Source organism: Ovis aries, chromosome 16 (genome assembly GCF_016772045.2).
Source record: "Ovis aries strain OAR_USU_Benz2616 breed Rambouillet chromosome 16, ARS-UI_Ramb_v3.0, whole genome shotgun sequence".
In the NCBI taxonomy this organism is placed as follows: domain Eukaryota; kingdom Metazoa; phylum Chordata; class Mammalia; order Artiodactyla; family Bovidae; genus Ovis; species Ovis aries.
Window position 1 is genome coordinate 15,751,582 of NC_056069.1, and position 16,902 is coordinate 15,768,483.

Genomic DNA, 16,902 nt, shown 5'->3' on the forward strand with positions numbered 1-16,902 from the left:
TTTTGTTTTCCTAGTCATGACTTCTCACAGTTAGGGGCTTCTTATATAGATTTCTAGGGTATTCTTATCTGCTGGTAAAAGGAATACTCCCGCTTACTGTCCAACTTTTAGCCTGGGTATTCATAGGTTTCTGGACTAATTCTTATGTTTTAATGTTTTAAAATTATTATTGTTGACCTTAGTTTCCCTTTTCTTTGTATGGAGCAATATTGGGTGAGTATATATCACCACACCCACTGCAATATATAATTTTCATTAACAGCGTATGCTGTGGGATGTCTTAGGAACTATTCTTCCAAGCTTATATTTAACATTAAAAAAAATGGTTGGAGGATAGATTTTGTTGCCGACCAGCTGTTTAGCTTAAATTTAAATTACTTTCTGAAACATGTTTCCTTGTTGAATATGTGCAAATTACATCTCGGATGTTAAAATGATGGTATGTAGGTGAAGAATCCTTGCTAACATCCTTCCATCAAGCTTCTCTCCCTTGTTTTTACTCCTTTATCCTCCCAAATAATTAAATGAAGTTCTCTGTGCATCATTGATTAAAAGGAATTGAAACTCGAGTCTATAATAAGGATCAAGGTACAGCTGGATTAAATAAACTTTCTCCCTTTTTCATTAGCATGGAATTGAGGGATGCGTTGCTGGCTACCCTCACATTTCTAGTATTCTCAAGTAGTGCTCTTCCATTCCAGGAGAGGTATAAAAATGTTTACCTTTGGAAATCAGTTTATGATATCAGCAAGTAATTTCAGAATCATCAGTGAAAAATTCTGTTTCATACTGTAAAGGTGTTTTTCCCCCCTGAGGGAGAAGGAGACCAAGAACAGTTATGAATTTTAGACACAGTGTTGGTTATCTGGGTGACTTTTACCTTACACCGATTGCATCCGCAGGACTTCCAAGGCAGTCCTTATCTCTCCATGGAAGCATAAGAAATGACATTGATTTGCAAGGTCTTTAAGCTTCTCCACCCTCTGCTCATTTTTTTTTGCTTGTTCTCTTCTAGGCTGTGTTAGTAGGCTCCCTGGCCTTGACTTTTAGTTAAGTTATGGCAACAGGCACTTTCCCCAGCAGACAGTAGAATCACAGGAGAAAGAGGTCACAATGTCGGTGTTTCTTTGTCACCACCCCTCTCCTTTCAGCTCTATGTATTCCAGCAATGGATATTTCCTTCTGAGATGACAAGTCCTGCAGTTCTGATGTGTCTTTGGTTACACTGGTTTTCTTCTCTACCCTCTTTTGGGGCCTGAAGGTGGAGATAATTTTCTGCTATTTTAATCCCTTAGTGCTCTCAGAGTTCCTTGTATGCTCTTAACCTTCACCTCACTTCTGTGAATAAATAATTCCTTCAAAATTCCTGCTGAGTGCATCTATATTTCCTTCCAAGACACTGAGTGAGAAAGCGCTGCTTACACTGGGCTGATGAGTTGGAAATATTAACTTTTGGAATGACCCTGAGTTTACCACTCTTTCAGATTGCTTCCTAGGCAGTAAGTGGTAATTTTATAATAACTTTTTGGAATCAACCAGCACCCCATTTCAAAGTAAGGCTTAGGTTGTTGAGCCCAGGTGCCTTGGGCTGGAAGAAAGGCAAGTTTCAGTAAAAAAAAATGCAGATTACCAAAACAGACTCAATCAAATTTCCCTTCTACCTTTGGCTTATTGTGAAAGTAGTACTTGCCTAGTAAGCTTAGGCATAACCATTTGTTCTGAGACAAATCATGATCTAGACAGGCCTGAGGGAGGGCCAACAAATGATAGTGGTCCATTGTAGGAGCTGTTGATGAGTAGGGCTTGTACTGTGTTTATTTGTAGGTAGGACAAATGTTGGGCAGCCCATGGACCACCAGGCTGTGATAATACTTTCTAGTGCTTTGCAAAGCAAGCTGTGTCCTTACCATCTGGTCCTAGAGCTTTGTGAATTGCTACGCTTGACTGGTTTGGCACTAAATAGCCCAGAGAGGTAAGAACGGTGGCATCTATGGTGTTGCTTTTCTGTTAATTTTTAAATTAATTCCAAGTGAAAAATGAGGGTAAGTGGGGTGTTGGATCTTTGTTCTTTTTGGGTTAATGTTTCAAATAATCTGTCCTTCCTCTTGGAGGCTTCACAGGTGGCTCAGCAGGAGACAGAGTGTTCAATCCTTGGGTCAGGAAGACCCCTTGGAGAAGGAAATGGCAACCCACTCCAGTATTCTTGTCTGGAGAAAAATGAGGGTAAGTGGGGTGTTGGATCTTTGTTCTTTTTGTGTTAATGTTTCAAATAATCTGTCCTTCCTCTTGGAGGCTTCACAGGTGGCTCTGCAGGAGACAGAGGGTTCAATCCTTGGGTCAGGAAGGCCCCTTGGAGAAGGAAATGGCAACCCACTCCAGTATTCTTGTCTGGAGAATCCCATGGACAGGGGAGCCTGGCAGGCTACAGTCCACAGGGTTACAAAGTGTTGACGATGACTGAAGTGACTGAGCATGCACGCACATCTTTGCTCTTAATGTAAAGGATGGATAAGAGAACACGTGAGGATCAAGTACCATGCCATTTCACATGTCTGGAGTGAACTGAATGTGGCAAAGGGGTGCATCTGAAGGTTTTGCGCTGGTAAAAATATCAGTCACCTCCAGGGAACCTTTAGATAAAAGGAACTTTGAATGAAATCTAGATAAAGATTTGTTGAGAAACTTTGAATCACTTACTTATATTTTCACTTGCTAGAAAAAAATTTTTTTTTCTTTTTACTTGTTAGAGGGCTTCCCTGATAGCACATTTGGTAAAGAATCCTCCTGCAATATAGGAGACCCCAGCTTAATTCTTGGATCAGGAAGATCCCCTGTAGAAGAGATAGGCTACCCATTCCAATATTCATGGGTTTCCCTTGTAGCTCAGCTGGTAAAGAACTGCAATGCTGGAGACCTGGGTTCGATCCCTAGATTGGAAAAATCCCCTGGAGAAGGGAATGGCTACCCACTCCAGTATTCTGGCTTGGAGAATTCTATGAACTATGTAGTCCATTGGGTCGAAAAGAGTCCAACAGGACTGATCGGCTTTCACTTTACTTGTTAGAAAATAATATCTTCAATTCACAACCACTCACAAGTTTATGAAGTGTTTCTTGCAGGATACAGTCCAACTACTTTTCTAGATCCTACAAAATGAATTGATGAGTTGGTAGACAAGAGAAGGCTACTTGCTTGTATTGCATCATTTTAATACCCCTCTCTTATCAAGTGCTCTTAATCAACTGGGTTTTGTTTTTCATTGCATTTTTTTGACCTGCCTTGAGGGACTTGGTTAGAAAGTCCTGAGTGTCTTATTTTGCATTTACTACAGGATTGTTGTTGAGAATCCTGTTACTTACATTTCATATAATTTTTTACATAAGGACTTATGGCAAGACTGTCTCACAGGACAGTTTCAGGAATAATTTTTTTTTTTTTTGAGCAATTGGTGTTTGTTTGTTTGTTTGTTTAATTGAGCTGTATTTGACTTAAGATATTGTGTAAGTTGCTTCCCAGGTGGCTCAGTGGTAAAGAATTCATCTGCAAAGTAAAAGATGCATATTCGATCCCTGTATTGGGGAGATCCCCAGGAGAAGGAAATGGCAACCTACTCCAGTATTCTTGCCTGGGAAATCCCATGGACAGAGGAGCCTCACAGGCTATGATCCGTGGGGTCACAAAGATTTGGACATGACTTAGTGACTAAAGAACAACACTGTGTGAGTTTAAGCTGTACAATGTATTGAGTTGATGCATCCATATGGCAATGTAATTGCCATAATAGGCTTGCTAACACCTCTGTTATGTCACATAATATGTGACTCAACTAATGTGTTTTTATTTTATGGGGTCACATAACATACTGGGAGGGGGGTCACATAACTTATACTTTTTCTCCTTGTTTTGGCTGCTGGAAAGTTCAGAGCTAGTTCCTGGTCTATCTCTAAGCAATAAAGTTTCTATTCTAACATACCATCTTGATGTTATTATCTCTTTTCCAGACATTTTTTTTTTAGTTTTTTATTTTTTAAATTTTAAAATCTTTAATTCTTACATGCGTTCCCAAACATGAACCCCCCTCCCACCTCCCTCCCCATAACATCTCTCTGGGTCATCCCCATGCACCAGCCCCAAGCATGCTGCATCCTGCGTCAGACATAGACTGGCAATTCAATTCTTACATGATAGTATACATGTTAGAATGTATAGACCTTTTTTTAAAAAAAATTCTATTGTATGTATTTGTAAAAGCTACCTTAAATTATTTATGAATATAGTTCAGTTCAGTTCAGTTCAGCCACTCAGTGGTGTCCAGCTCTTTGCCACCCCATGGAATGCAGCACACCAGGCTTCCCTGTCCATCACCAACTCCCAGAACTTGCTCAAACTCATGTCCATAGAATCAGTGATGCCATCCAATCATCTCATCCTGTGTTGTTCCCTATTCCTTCTGCCTTCAATCTTTTCCAGCATCAGGGTCTTTTTCAAGGAGTCAGTTCTTCCCATAAGGTGGCCAAAGTATTGGAGCTTCATTTTCAGCATCAGTCCTTCCAATGAATATTCAGGACTGATTTCCTTTAGGATGGACTGGTTTGATTTCCTTGCAGTACAAGGGACTCTCAAGAGTCTTCTCCAACACTGCAGTTCAAAAGCATCAGTTCTTTGGTGCTCAGCTTTCTCTATGGTCCAACTCTCACATCCATACATGACTACTGGAAAAACCATAGCTTTTACTAGACAGATATTTGTTGGCCAAATAATGTCTCTGTTTTTTAATATGCTGTCTAGGCTTGCCATAGCTTTTCTTCCAATGAGCAAGCGTCTTAATTTCATGGCTTCAGTCACCATCTGCAGTGATGGTGTCCATATTTTTTTGGAGCCCCCCAAAATAAAGTCTGACACTGTTTCTACTGTTTCCCCATCTATTTCCCATGAAGTGATGGGACCAGATGCCATGATCTTAGTTTTTTGAATGTTGAGTTTTAAGTGAGCTTTTTCACTCTCCTTTTTCACTTTCATCAAGAGGCTCTTTAGTTCCTCTTCACTTTCTGCCATAAGGGTGGTGTCATCTGCATATCTGAGGTTATTGATATTTCTCCTGGCAATCTTGATTCCAGCTTTTGCCTCATCCAGCCTGGCATTTCATATGATGTATTCTGCATATAAGTGGAATATGCAGGGTGACAATATACAGCCTTGACATACTCCTTTCCCAATTTGGAACCAGTCCTTTGTTCCATGTCAGGTTCTAACTCTTGCTTCTTTAAAAAAAAAAATTATTTATTTTAATTGGAGGCTAATTACTTTACAATAATGTATTGGTTTTGCCATATATCAACATGAATCCGCCATGGGTGTACACGTGTTCCCCATCCTGCACCCTCCTCCCACCTCCCTCCCCATATCATCCCTTTGGATCATCCCAGTTCACCAGCCCCAAGCATCCTGTATCATGCATCGAACCTGGACTGCTGATTCGTTTCATATATGATATTATACATGTTTCAATGCCATTCTCCCAAATCATTCCACCCTCTCCCTCTCCCACAGAGTCCAAAAGACTGTTCTATACATCTGTGTCTCTTTTGCTGTTTTGCATAAAGGTTTATCATTACCATCTTTCTAAATTCCATATATATGTGTTAGTATACTGTATTAGTGTTTTTCTTTCTGACTTACTTCACTCTGTATAATAGGCTCCAGTTTCATCCACCTCATTAGAACTGATTCAAATGCATTCTTTTTAATAGCTGAGTAATACTCCATTGTGTATATATACCACAGCTTTCTTATCTGTTCATCTGCTGATGGACATCTAGGTTGCTTCCATGTCCTGGCTATTATAAACAGTGCTGCGATGAACATTGGGGTACACGTGTCTCTTTCCATTCTGGTTTCCTCGGTGTATATGCCCAGCAGTGGGATTGCTGGGTCATAAGGCAGTTCTATTTCCAGTTTTTTAAGGAATCGCCACACTGTTCTCCATAGTGGCTGAACTAGTTTGCATTCCCACCAACAGTGTAAGAGGGTTCCTTTTTGTCCGCACCTTCTCCAGCATTTATTGCTTGCAGACTTTTGGATAGCAGCCATTCTGGCTGGCGTGAAATGGTACCTCATTGTGGTTTTGATTTGCATTTCTCTGATGATGAGTGATGTTGAGCATCTTTTCATGTGTTTGTTAGCCAGCTGTATGTCTTCTTTGGAGAAATGTCTGTTTAGTTCTTTGGCCCATCTTTTGATTTGTTCATTTTTCTGGTACTGAACTGTATGAGCTGCTTATATATTTTTGAGGTTAATTATTTGTCAGTTTCTTCATTTGCTGTCTTTTCACCTTGCTTATAGTTTCCTTCATTGTGCAAAAGCTTTTAAGTTTAATTAGGTCACACTTGCTTATTTTTGCTTTTATTTCTATTACTCTGGGAGGTAGGTCATAGAGGATCCTGCTGTGATTTGTGTTGGAGAGTATTTTACCTATGTTTTCCTCTAGGAGTTTTATAGTTTCTGGCCTTACATTTAGATCTTCAATCCTTTTTGAGTTTATTTTTGTGTATGGTGTTAGAAAGTGTTCTAGTTTCATTCTGTTACAAGTGGTTGAACAGTTTTCCCAGATTCACTTGTTAAAGAGATTGTCTTTTCTCCATCGTATACTCTTGCTTCCGAAACGAGTATTTATAAGCATGTTTTCTGTGAGAATTTTTTATGCCTACAAAGTGTCAAACAAACAAACAAACAAAAAATCAAAATATAGCACTGATCAAGATGTGAAATATTAAAATCATTGATTATTTTGCATGGTTACATAGTGAAAAATAATGGTTGTCTGCCACAATAAGATTGCTCCTCCTTTGCTTAGTTCATTCAAAGTGATTTATGTTATTTGATCTGGACCATATAAGGCAGGTTTTTCCAAATGTCTGGTGTTCTATTCTAATTGAGAAGTGTCATTAATGGGCACTGGGTTAATTAGATGGAGAAGGAAATTTAGAAGGAAATTCTTGGGGCTAATGCAAAATGCGGGCTTGAAACAGTGCAGAACTCTGTGGTCCTTGCCCCACCCCCATGTCCTCAGTCTGCCTTTTGTCTGTAGGAAAAACTTTTGCCAAAGAGTAAGTTTCATTAGGTTTTCCCCAGGTGGCACTAGTGGTACAGAACCTGCCTGCCAAAGCAGAAGACATAAAAGACAATGATTCAATCCCTGGGTTGGCAGATCCCCTGGAGGAGAGCATGGCAACCCACTCCAGGATTCCTGTCTGGAGAATCCCCATGCACAAAGGAGCCTGGTAGGCTACAGTCCATGGAGTCCAAAAGAGTTGGACATGGCTGAAGCAACTTAGCAAGCAAGCACATTTAATCAAAGAAATGAGAACATGCAGAAACAAAGGAAAACAGTCAAAGGAAACCAAGTAGTAGTTATGCAGTCATTAAGCATAGTGAAGGACCTTTAGTTCACCCTGAAGTGTTATAGATAATGTTCTGAGCCATATCCTATAAGCTGTTTTATAGATATGGAAACTCCCACCAGGTGGAAGAAGTTGACAACATGATGAACAGACTGTAGCCATGGCATAAATTGCTATAATTCCAATAATTGGTTTCAACTGGGAACAAACCAATCCTGGATCTGAAGACTAACTGTACTTGAAACAATCAAGATGACACTGGTCTGACCACCGATGACCAACTTCAAGATGCTTGTAAGAGCTGACTGTGCTGTTTCTGCATGTAGCCCCCCAACCCCCTGTCTATAAATGCTCTTATCCACTAACTGTCAGAAGGGAAGCGCTGGCCTTTGAACTGGTGTCTGCCCTCTTCCCCCACCCCCACCTTGGCTAGCATCCAAAATAAAGCAAAATTTCCTTACCACCAGCTTGGCTTGTGTAATGGCCTTTGAGCAACAAGCAACTGGACCTGGGTTTGGTAACACATTGACCAGAGATTTGGATATAATATTCATTTTTGTTAATGTGGTAGTAGAATTTATTAAATATTAAACCAACTTGTTAGTTAGTTAGGAGCATGGGCTGTAGTCCCCCAGGCTCCTCTGTTCATGGAGTTCTCCAGGCAAAAATACTGGAGTGGGTTGCCATTCCCTACTCCAGGGGATCTTCCCAACCCAGGGATTGGACCTATGCCTCCTGTATCATAGACAGATTCTTTACCATCAGGAAGGGAAGCCCATTAACCAACTTATATATACAATTATACTTTTTCATATTTGAAACAATCATTCAGCACAGAAACATGCATTATATGCTTTATTAATTCTAAAAGAATATTTTGTGGAAGGTAAAACATTCAGAACCTTTAGACTTAATTAAAATTCAAATTTCAAACTGGTAGGTTTTTTAAGTTTTAAATATTTGATTCTCAAAAGTTTAAGAGGAGGAAAGCCATGAATGAGTAGCTGATAAATGGCTAAATAGTTTAATTGTCAAGTTTTGCAGAATTTATGAGTTCAACATCCAACTGGAGATTAACTTCATAAGGCCAGTGAGAAATGAAAAGTTCTGAATGATTCATTTAACTGTGTAATTTATTTGTTTCATACTTTCATGTGAAATATTCAAGTTTTCAGATTTTACATTTTACAAGAGGTGCACTCATAAGTCTAAAGAGAAACAGTTAAGCCTTCAAGGCAAAAAAAAAAAAAAAAAAGGATTTCAATTCCTAGAGTTTAATAAAGCAGCACTTACATACTTATGGTGTCTTTACATTTCACTTGCATAAGGGAAAAGTTAGCAGCATTTTTTTTAACTTCATTTTCCCTCCACAGACCATTCTCATTATTTGTTCTTACAAACATCTGCTCTACTCAGGGCTATGAGACATGACCAGGATACCAAAAATAATGATGCTTTCATTCTGTCTAGATGTAAAATGATTGCACAGATAATTAGACAAGAATATCAAATCCCAAAGACATGAAATTCACACAACATAGTAATAAAATAAATTGCAGCCTGCAGTATGATAAAATTCTGTGTGCCTTTGCTCGTTTATTTATTTATTTATTTTTTGTTAGGACTGGAAAAAGCTTTAATCATGAGTCACTGCCTAAGTTGTAGTTACACAGTACAGGGGACATTTTGATTTCTGACATTTTGATAATACTGATGAAATGGGGAGACAGGGAGGTGTGTGTACACTTAGAAATTTTGGCTACTTTAGTGGCTCCTAACTATGGCCATACTTGGGAATTATATGTCGAGTGGCTTTTCACCTTATTGTTATTTCTTTAAAGACTTAATGTCTTTGTGCCAGTACCATACTGTCTTGATGACTGTGGCTTTGTAGTAGAGTCTGAAGTCAGGCAAGTTGATTCCTCCAGTTCCATTCTTCTTTCTCAAGATTGCTTTGGCTATTCGAGGTTTTTTGTATTTCCATACAAAGCTTGAAATTATTTGTTCTAGTTCTGTGAAAAATGTGGCTGGTAGCTTGATAGGGATTGCATTGAATTTGTAAATTGCTTTGGGTAGTATACTCATTTTCACTATATTGATTCTTCCAATCCATGAACATGGTATATTTCTCCATCTATTAGTGTCCTCTTTGATTTCTTTCATCAGTGTTTTATAGTTTTCTATATATAGGTCCTTAGTTTCTTTAGGTAGATATATTCCTAAGTATTTTATTCTTTTCGTTGCAATGGTGAATGGAATTGTTTCCTTAATTTCTTTTTCTACTTTCTCATTATTCGTGTATAGGAATGCAAGGGATTTCTGTGTGTTGATTTTATATCCTGCAACTTTACTATATTCATTGATGAGCTCTAGTAATTTTCTGGTGGAGTCTTTAGGGTTTTCCATGGAACAAAATAGAAAGCCCAGAGATAAATCCACACACATATGGACACCTTATCTTTGACAAAGGAGGCAAGAATATACAATGGAGTAAAGACAATCTCTTTAACAAGTGGTGCTGGGAAAACTGGTCAACCACTTGTAAAAGAATGAAACTAGATCACTTTCTAACACCGCACACAAAAATAAACTCAAAATGGATTAAAGATCTAAATGTAAGATCAGAAACTATAAAACTCCTAGAGGAGAACATAGGCAAAACACTCTCAGACATAAATCATAGCAGGATCCTCTATGATCCACCTCCCAGAATGCTGGAAATAAAAGCAAAAATAAACAAATGGGATCTAATTAAAATTAAAAGCTTCTGCACAACAAAGGAAAATATAAGTAAGGTGAAAAGAGAGCCATCTGAATGGGAGAAAATAATAGCAAATGAAGCAACTGACAAACAACTAATCTCAAAAATATACAAGCAACTTCTGCAGCTCAACTCCAGAAAAATAAACGACCCAATCAAAAAATGGGCCAAAGAACTAAATAGACATTTCTCCAAAGAAGACATACGGATGGCTAACAAACACATGAAAAGATGCTCAACATCACTCATTATTAGAGAAATGCAAATCAAAACCACAATGAGGTACCACTTCACACCAGTCAGAATGGCTGCGATCCAAAAATCTGCAAGCAATAAATGCTGGAGAGGGTGTGGAGAAAAGGGAACCCTCCTACACTGTTGGTGGGAATGCAAACTAGTACAGCCACTATGGAGAACAGTGTGGAGATTCCTTAAAAATTGCAAATAGAACTACCTTATGACCCAGCAATCCCACTGCTGGGCATACACACCGAGGAAACCAGAATTGAAAGAGACACATGTACCCCAATGTTCATTGCAGCACTGTTTATAATAGCCAGGACATGGAAACAACCTAGATGTCCATCAGCAGACGAATGGATAAGAAAGCTGTGGTACATATACACAATGGAGTATTACTCAGCCGTTAAAAAGAATTCATTTGAATCAGTTCTGATGAGATGGATGAAACTGGAGCCGATTATACAGAGTGAAGTAAGCCAGAAAGAAAAACACCAATACAGTATACTAACACATATATATGGAATTTAGGAAGATGGCAATGACGACCCTGTATGCAAGACAGGGAAAGAGACACAGATGTGTATAACGGACTTTTGGACACAGAGGGAGAGGGAGAGGGTGGGATGATTTGGGAGAATGACATTCTAACATGTATACTATCATGTGAATTGAATCGCCAGTCTATGTCTGAAGCAGGATGCAGCATGCTTGGGGCTGGTGCATGGGGATGACCCAGAAAGATGTTATGGGGAGGGAGGTGGGAGGGGGGTTCATGTTTGGGAATGCATGTAAGAATTAAAGATTTTAAAATTTAAAAAATAAAAAACTAAAAAAAAAAAAAAAAAAAAGACTTAATGTCTGCCTGGTAATATCCTTGAAGGTCAAGCTTTAGTAGGCTTGGATGGGGGTTGGGTATTTGTATTTTTATGAAGTTCCTTAAAACTTACCATGTGCATCTGAAGCTGAGAATTTCCTGGCATAATTTTAACTGACATAGAGTTTAGCCTGTGATATGATTTTTTTTTCCCTTTCTGACTTAATCCTTATATACATGTAGCTGAGTGTTTGACTCAGAACTCAAACACACCAGGTCTTAATTCAGTACTTAGAATTGTAATACTACCACTAGGAGATACCACTACAAGAGAAGAAATAAAAAGCCAACAGATTCCTGGCTCCTCAGTCTCAGTAATTTGAATATCCTTTGAGCAGAACCTCTAACTTGCCTTGTCTGATAATAGTGCAGATGACTGTGTTAGTTGCTTAGTTGCATCCGACTCTTTGTGACCCCCTGGACTGTAGCCTCCCAGGCTCCTCTGTCCGTGGAATTCTCCAGCCAGGAGACAATACTGGAGTGGGTAGCCATTCCCTTATCCAGGGGATCTTCCTGGCCCAGGAATTTAGCTGGGGTCTCCTGAATTGATAGGCATATTCTTTACCATCTGAACCTAGGGTTACAAGTGCCGATATGCTCAAAAGCCTGCCAATCTCTCCCATTCCAACCAGGAGAAGGTCAAGTTTGGCACCACAGGGGGCCTCCAGATCATTTGGTCATTCCTGAAGCTGAGGTGCCAATGCTTGATTATTTAAAGTTATTTCTAAGTCTGCTTATCTGTGTGGAAGAGAGGAGCTACTCCACGTTCAAGGTCAGGAGGGGCGGCCGTGAGGAAGTATCCCTCGTCCAAGGTAAGGACCAGTGGCTGTGCTTTGCTGGAGCAGCTGTGAAGAGATACCCCACGCCAAGGTAAGAAAAACCCAAGTAAGATGGTAGGTGTTGCGAGAAAGCATCAGAGGGCAGACACACTGAAACCATAATCACAGAAAACTAGTCAATCTGATCACATGGACCACAGCGTTGTCTAACTCAATGAAACTAAGCCATGCCATATGGGGCCACTCAAGATGGGGGGTCATGGTGGAAAGGCCTGACAGAATGTGGTCCAATGGAGAAGGGAATGGCAAACCACTTCAGTATTCATGCCTTGAGAACCCCATGAACAGTACAAAAAGGCAAAATGATAGGATACTGAAAGAGGAACTCCCTAGGTCAGTAGGTGCCCAATATGCTACTGGAGATCAGTGGAGAAATAACTCCAGAAAGAATGAAGGGGTGGAGCCAAAGCAAAAACAATACCCAGTTGGGGATGTGACTGGTGATAGAAGCAAGGTCTGATGCTGTAAAGAGCAATATTGCATAGGAACCTGGAATGTCAGGTCCATGAATCAAGGCAAATTGGAAGTGGTCAAACAGGAGATGACAAGAGTGAACATTGACATTCTAGGAATCAGCGAACTAAAATGGACTGGAATGGGTGAATTTAACTCAGATGACTGTTATATCTACTACTGCGGGCAGGAATCCCTCAGAAGAAATGGAGTAGCCATCATGGTCAACAAAAGAGTCCAAAATGCAGTACTTGGATGCAATCTCAAACAGGACAGAATGATCTCTGTTTCCAAGGCAAACCATTCAATATCACAGTAATCGAAACCTATGCCCCAACCAGTAACACTGAAGAAATTGATTTGAACGGTTCTATGAAGACCTGCCAGAGAAGGCAATGGCACCCCACTCCAGTACCCTTGCTTGGAAAATCCCATGGATAGAGGAGCCTGGTAGGCTGCAGTCCATGGGGTCGCTAGGAGTCGGACACAACTGGGCGACTTCACTTTCCCTTTTCACTTTCATGCATTGGAGAAGGAAATGACAACCCACTCCAGTGTTCTTGCCTGGAGAATCCCAGGGATGGGGGAGCCTGGTGGGCTGCTGTCTATGGGGTTGCACAGAGTCAGACACAACTGAAGCGACTTAGCAGCAGCAGCATCAGCAGCATGAAGACTTACAAGACTTTTTGGAACTAGCACCCCCAAAAGATGTCCTTTTCATTATAGGAGACTGGAATCCAAAAGTAGGAAGTCAAGAAACACCTGGGGTAACAAGCAAATTTGGCCTTGGAATACGGAATGAAGCAGGGCAAAGGCTAATAGAGTTTTGCCAAGAGAACACACTGGTCATAGCAAACACCCTCTTCCAACACAAGAGAAGAATCTACACATGGACATCACCAGATGGTCAACACCAAAATCAGATTAATTCTATTCTTTGCAGCCAAAGATGGAGAAGCTCTATACAGTCAGCAAAAACAAGACTGGGAGCTGACTGTGGCTCAGATCACGAACTCCTTATTGCCAAATTCGGACTTAAATTGAAGAAAGTAGGGAAAACCACTAGACCATTCAGGTATGACCTAAATCAAATCCCTTATGATTATACAGTGGAAATGAAAAATAAAATTAAGGGACTAGATCTGATAGATAGAGTGCCTGATGAACTATGGACGGAGGTTCGTGACACTGTACAGGAGACAGGGATCAAGACCATCCCCATGGAAAATAAATGCAAAAAAGCAAAATGGCTATCTAAGGAGCGCTTACAAATAGCTGTGAAAAGAAGAGAAGTGAAAAAAGCAAAGGAGAAAGGGAAAGATATACGCATCTGAATGCAGAGTTCCAAAGAATAGCAAGGAGAGATAAAGCCTTCCTCATCAATCAATGCAAAAAAATAGAGGAAAACAACAGAATGGGAAAGATTAGAGATCTCTTCAAGAAAATTAGAGATGTCAAGGGAATATTTCATGCAAAGATGGGCTCAATAAAGGACAGAAATGGTATGGACCTAACAGAAGCAGAAGATATTAAGAAGAGGAGGCAAGAATACACAGAAGAACTGTACAAAAAAGATCTTCATGACCAAGAAAATCACGATGGTGTGATCACTCACCCAGAGCTAGACATCCTGGAATGTGAAGTCAAGTGGGCCTTAGAAAACATCACTACGAACAAAGCTAGTGGAAGTGATGGAATTCCAGTGGAGCTATCTCAAATCTTGAAATATGATGCTGTGAAAATACTGCACTCAATATGCCAGCAAATTTGGAAAACTCAGCAGTGGCCACAGGACTGGAAAAGGTCAGTTTTCATACCAATCCCAAAGAAAGGCAATGCCAAAGAATGCTCAAACTACCACACAATTGCACTCATATCACACGCTAGTAAAGTAATGGTCAAAATTCTCCAAGCCAGGCTTCAACAATATGTGAACTGTGAGCTTCCAGATGTTCAAGCTGGTTTTAGAAAAGGCAGAGGAACCAGAGATCAAATTGCCAACATCCACTGGATCATGGAAAAAGCAAGAGAGTTCCAGAAAAACACCTATTTCTGTTTTATTGACTATGCCAAAGCCTTTGACTGTGTGGATCACAATAAACTGTGGAAAATTCTGAAAGAGATGGGAATACCAGACCACCTGACCTGTCTCTTGAGAAACCCGTATGCAGGTCAGGAGGCAACAGTTAGAACTGGACATGGATCAACAGACTGGTTCCAAATAGGAAAAGGAGTACTTCAAGGCTGTATATTGTCACCCTGCTTATTTAACTTTTAAGTCAAAGGACATCATGCAGAGGACATCGTGAAAAACTCTGGGCTGTAAGAAGCACAAGCTGGAATCAAGATTGCCGGGAGAAATATCAATAACCTCAGATATGCAGATGACACCACCCTTATAGCAGAAAGTGAAGAGGAACTAAAAAGCCTCTTGATGGGAGTGGAAGTGGAGAGTGAAAAAGTTGGTTTAAAGCCCAATGTTCAGAAAACGAACATCATGGCATCTGGTGCCATCACTTCATGGGAAATAGATGGGGAAACAGTGGAAACAGTGCCAGACTTTATTTTTTGGCTCCAAAATCACTGCAGATGGTGACTGCAGCCATGAAATTAAAAGATGCTTACTCCTTGGAAGGAAAGTTATGACCAACCTAGATAGCATATTCAAAAGCAGAGACATTACTTTGCCAACAAAGGTCCATCTAGTCAAGGCTATTGTTTTTCCAGTGGTCATGTATGGCTGTGAGAGTTGGACTGTGAAGAAAGCTGAGCGCCAAAGAACTGATGCTTTTGAACTGTGGTGTTGGAGAAGACTCTTGCGAGTCCCTTGGACTGCAAGGAGATCCAACCAGTACATCCTAAAAGAGATCAGTCCTAGGTGTTCATTGGAAGGACGGATGCTAAAACTGAAACACCAATACTTTGGCCACCTCATGCGAAGAGTTGGGTTTCTCTTACCTTGGGCCTGGGGTATCTCTTCAGGCTGCTCCAGCAAAGCACAGTCGCTGCTCCTTACCTTGGAGGAGGAGTATCTCCTTACCGCTGCTCTTTCTGACCTTCAACGTGGGATAGCTCCTCTAGGCCTTCCTGCGCCCATGCATCCACCACTCCTTGGTTGCGGGGTAGCTCCTCCCGGCTGCCGCCCCTGACCTCGGACTTAAAGTAGCTCCTCTCAGTCGCGCTTAGTGCGCTGGTCGCAGCCGCCCATGCTTCAATCACAATAAACTGTGGGAAATTCTGAAAGAGATGGGAATATCAGACCACCTGACCTGCCTCTTGAGAAATCTGTATGCAGGTCAGGAAGCAACAATTAGAACTGGACATGGAACAACAGACTGGTTCCAAATAGGAAAAGGAGTACGTCAAGGCTGTATATTGTCACCCTGCTTATTTAACTTACATGCAGAGTACATCATGAGAAACGCTGGACTGGAAGAAACACAAGCTGGAATCAAGATTGCTGGGAGAAACATCAAAAACCTCAGATATGCAGATGACACCACCCTTATGGCAGAAAGTGAAGAGGAACCTAAAAGCCTCTTGATGAAAGTGAAAGTGGAGAGTGAAAAAGTTGGCTTAAAGCTCAACGTTCAGAAAACTAAGGTCATGGCATCCGGTCCCATCAGTGCATGGGAAATAGATGGGGAAACAGTGGAACAGTGTCAGACTTTATTTTTTGGGGGGCTCTAGAATCACTGCAGATGGTGACTGCAGCCATGAAATTAAAAGATGCTTACTCCTTGGAAGAAAAGTTATGACCAACCTAGATAGCATATTCAAAAGCAGAGACATTACTTTGCCGACTAAGGTCTGTCTAGTCAAGGCTATGGTTTTTCCAGCGGTCATGTATGGATGTGAGAGTTGGACTGTGAAGAAGGCTGAGCTCTGAAGAATTGATGCTTTTGAACTGTGGTGTTGGAGAAGACTCTGGAGAGTCCCTTTGACTGCAAGGAGATCCAACCAGTCCATTCTGAAGGAGATCAGCCCTGGGATTTCTTTGGAAGGAATGATGCTAAAGCTAAAACTCCAGTACTTTGGCCACCTCATGCAAAGAGTGGACTCATTGGAAAAGACTCTGATGCTGGGAGGGATTGGGGGTGGGAGGAGAAGGGGATGACAGAGGATGAGATGGCTGGATGGCATCACTGACTCGATGGACATGAGTTTGAGTAAACTCTGGGAGTTGGTGATGGACAGAGTTGCCTGACGTGCTGCGATGCGTGGGGTCACAAAGAGTAGGACATGACTGAGTGACTGAACTGAACTGAACTGAACTGAGAGCTAAGATGGGAAACAAACAGGTCGTTACAACTGGAGGCTTTCTTGATTGGA

At 40.7% G+C, this 16,902-nt stretch overlaps 1 long non-coding RNA gene across 2 annotated transcripts in view; it reads left to right on the top strand.

Annotated features, from left to right (window-relative positions):
* The first annotated feature begins 2,119 nt into the window (after positions 1–2,119).
* Positions 2,120–16,902, top strand: part of LOC114118734 (uncharacterized) — a 294,464-nt gene continuing 279,681 nt past the window's right edge. For both annotated transcript variants that reach the window (XR_009596756.1, XR_003591902.3), the window contains exon 1: positions 2,120–2,223. This is a non-coding gene — a long non-coding RNA (uncharacterized LOC114118734). The remainder of the gene's footprint in view (positions 2,224–16,902) is intronic.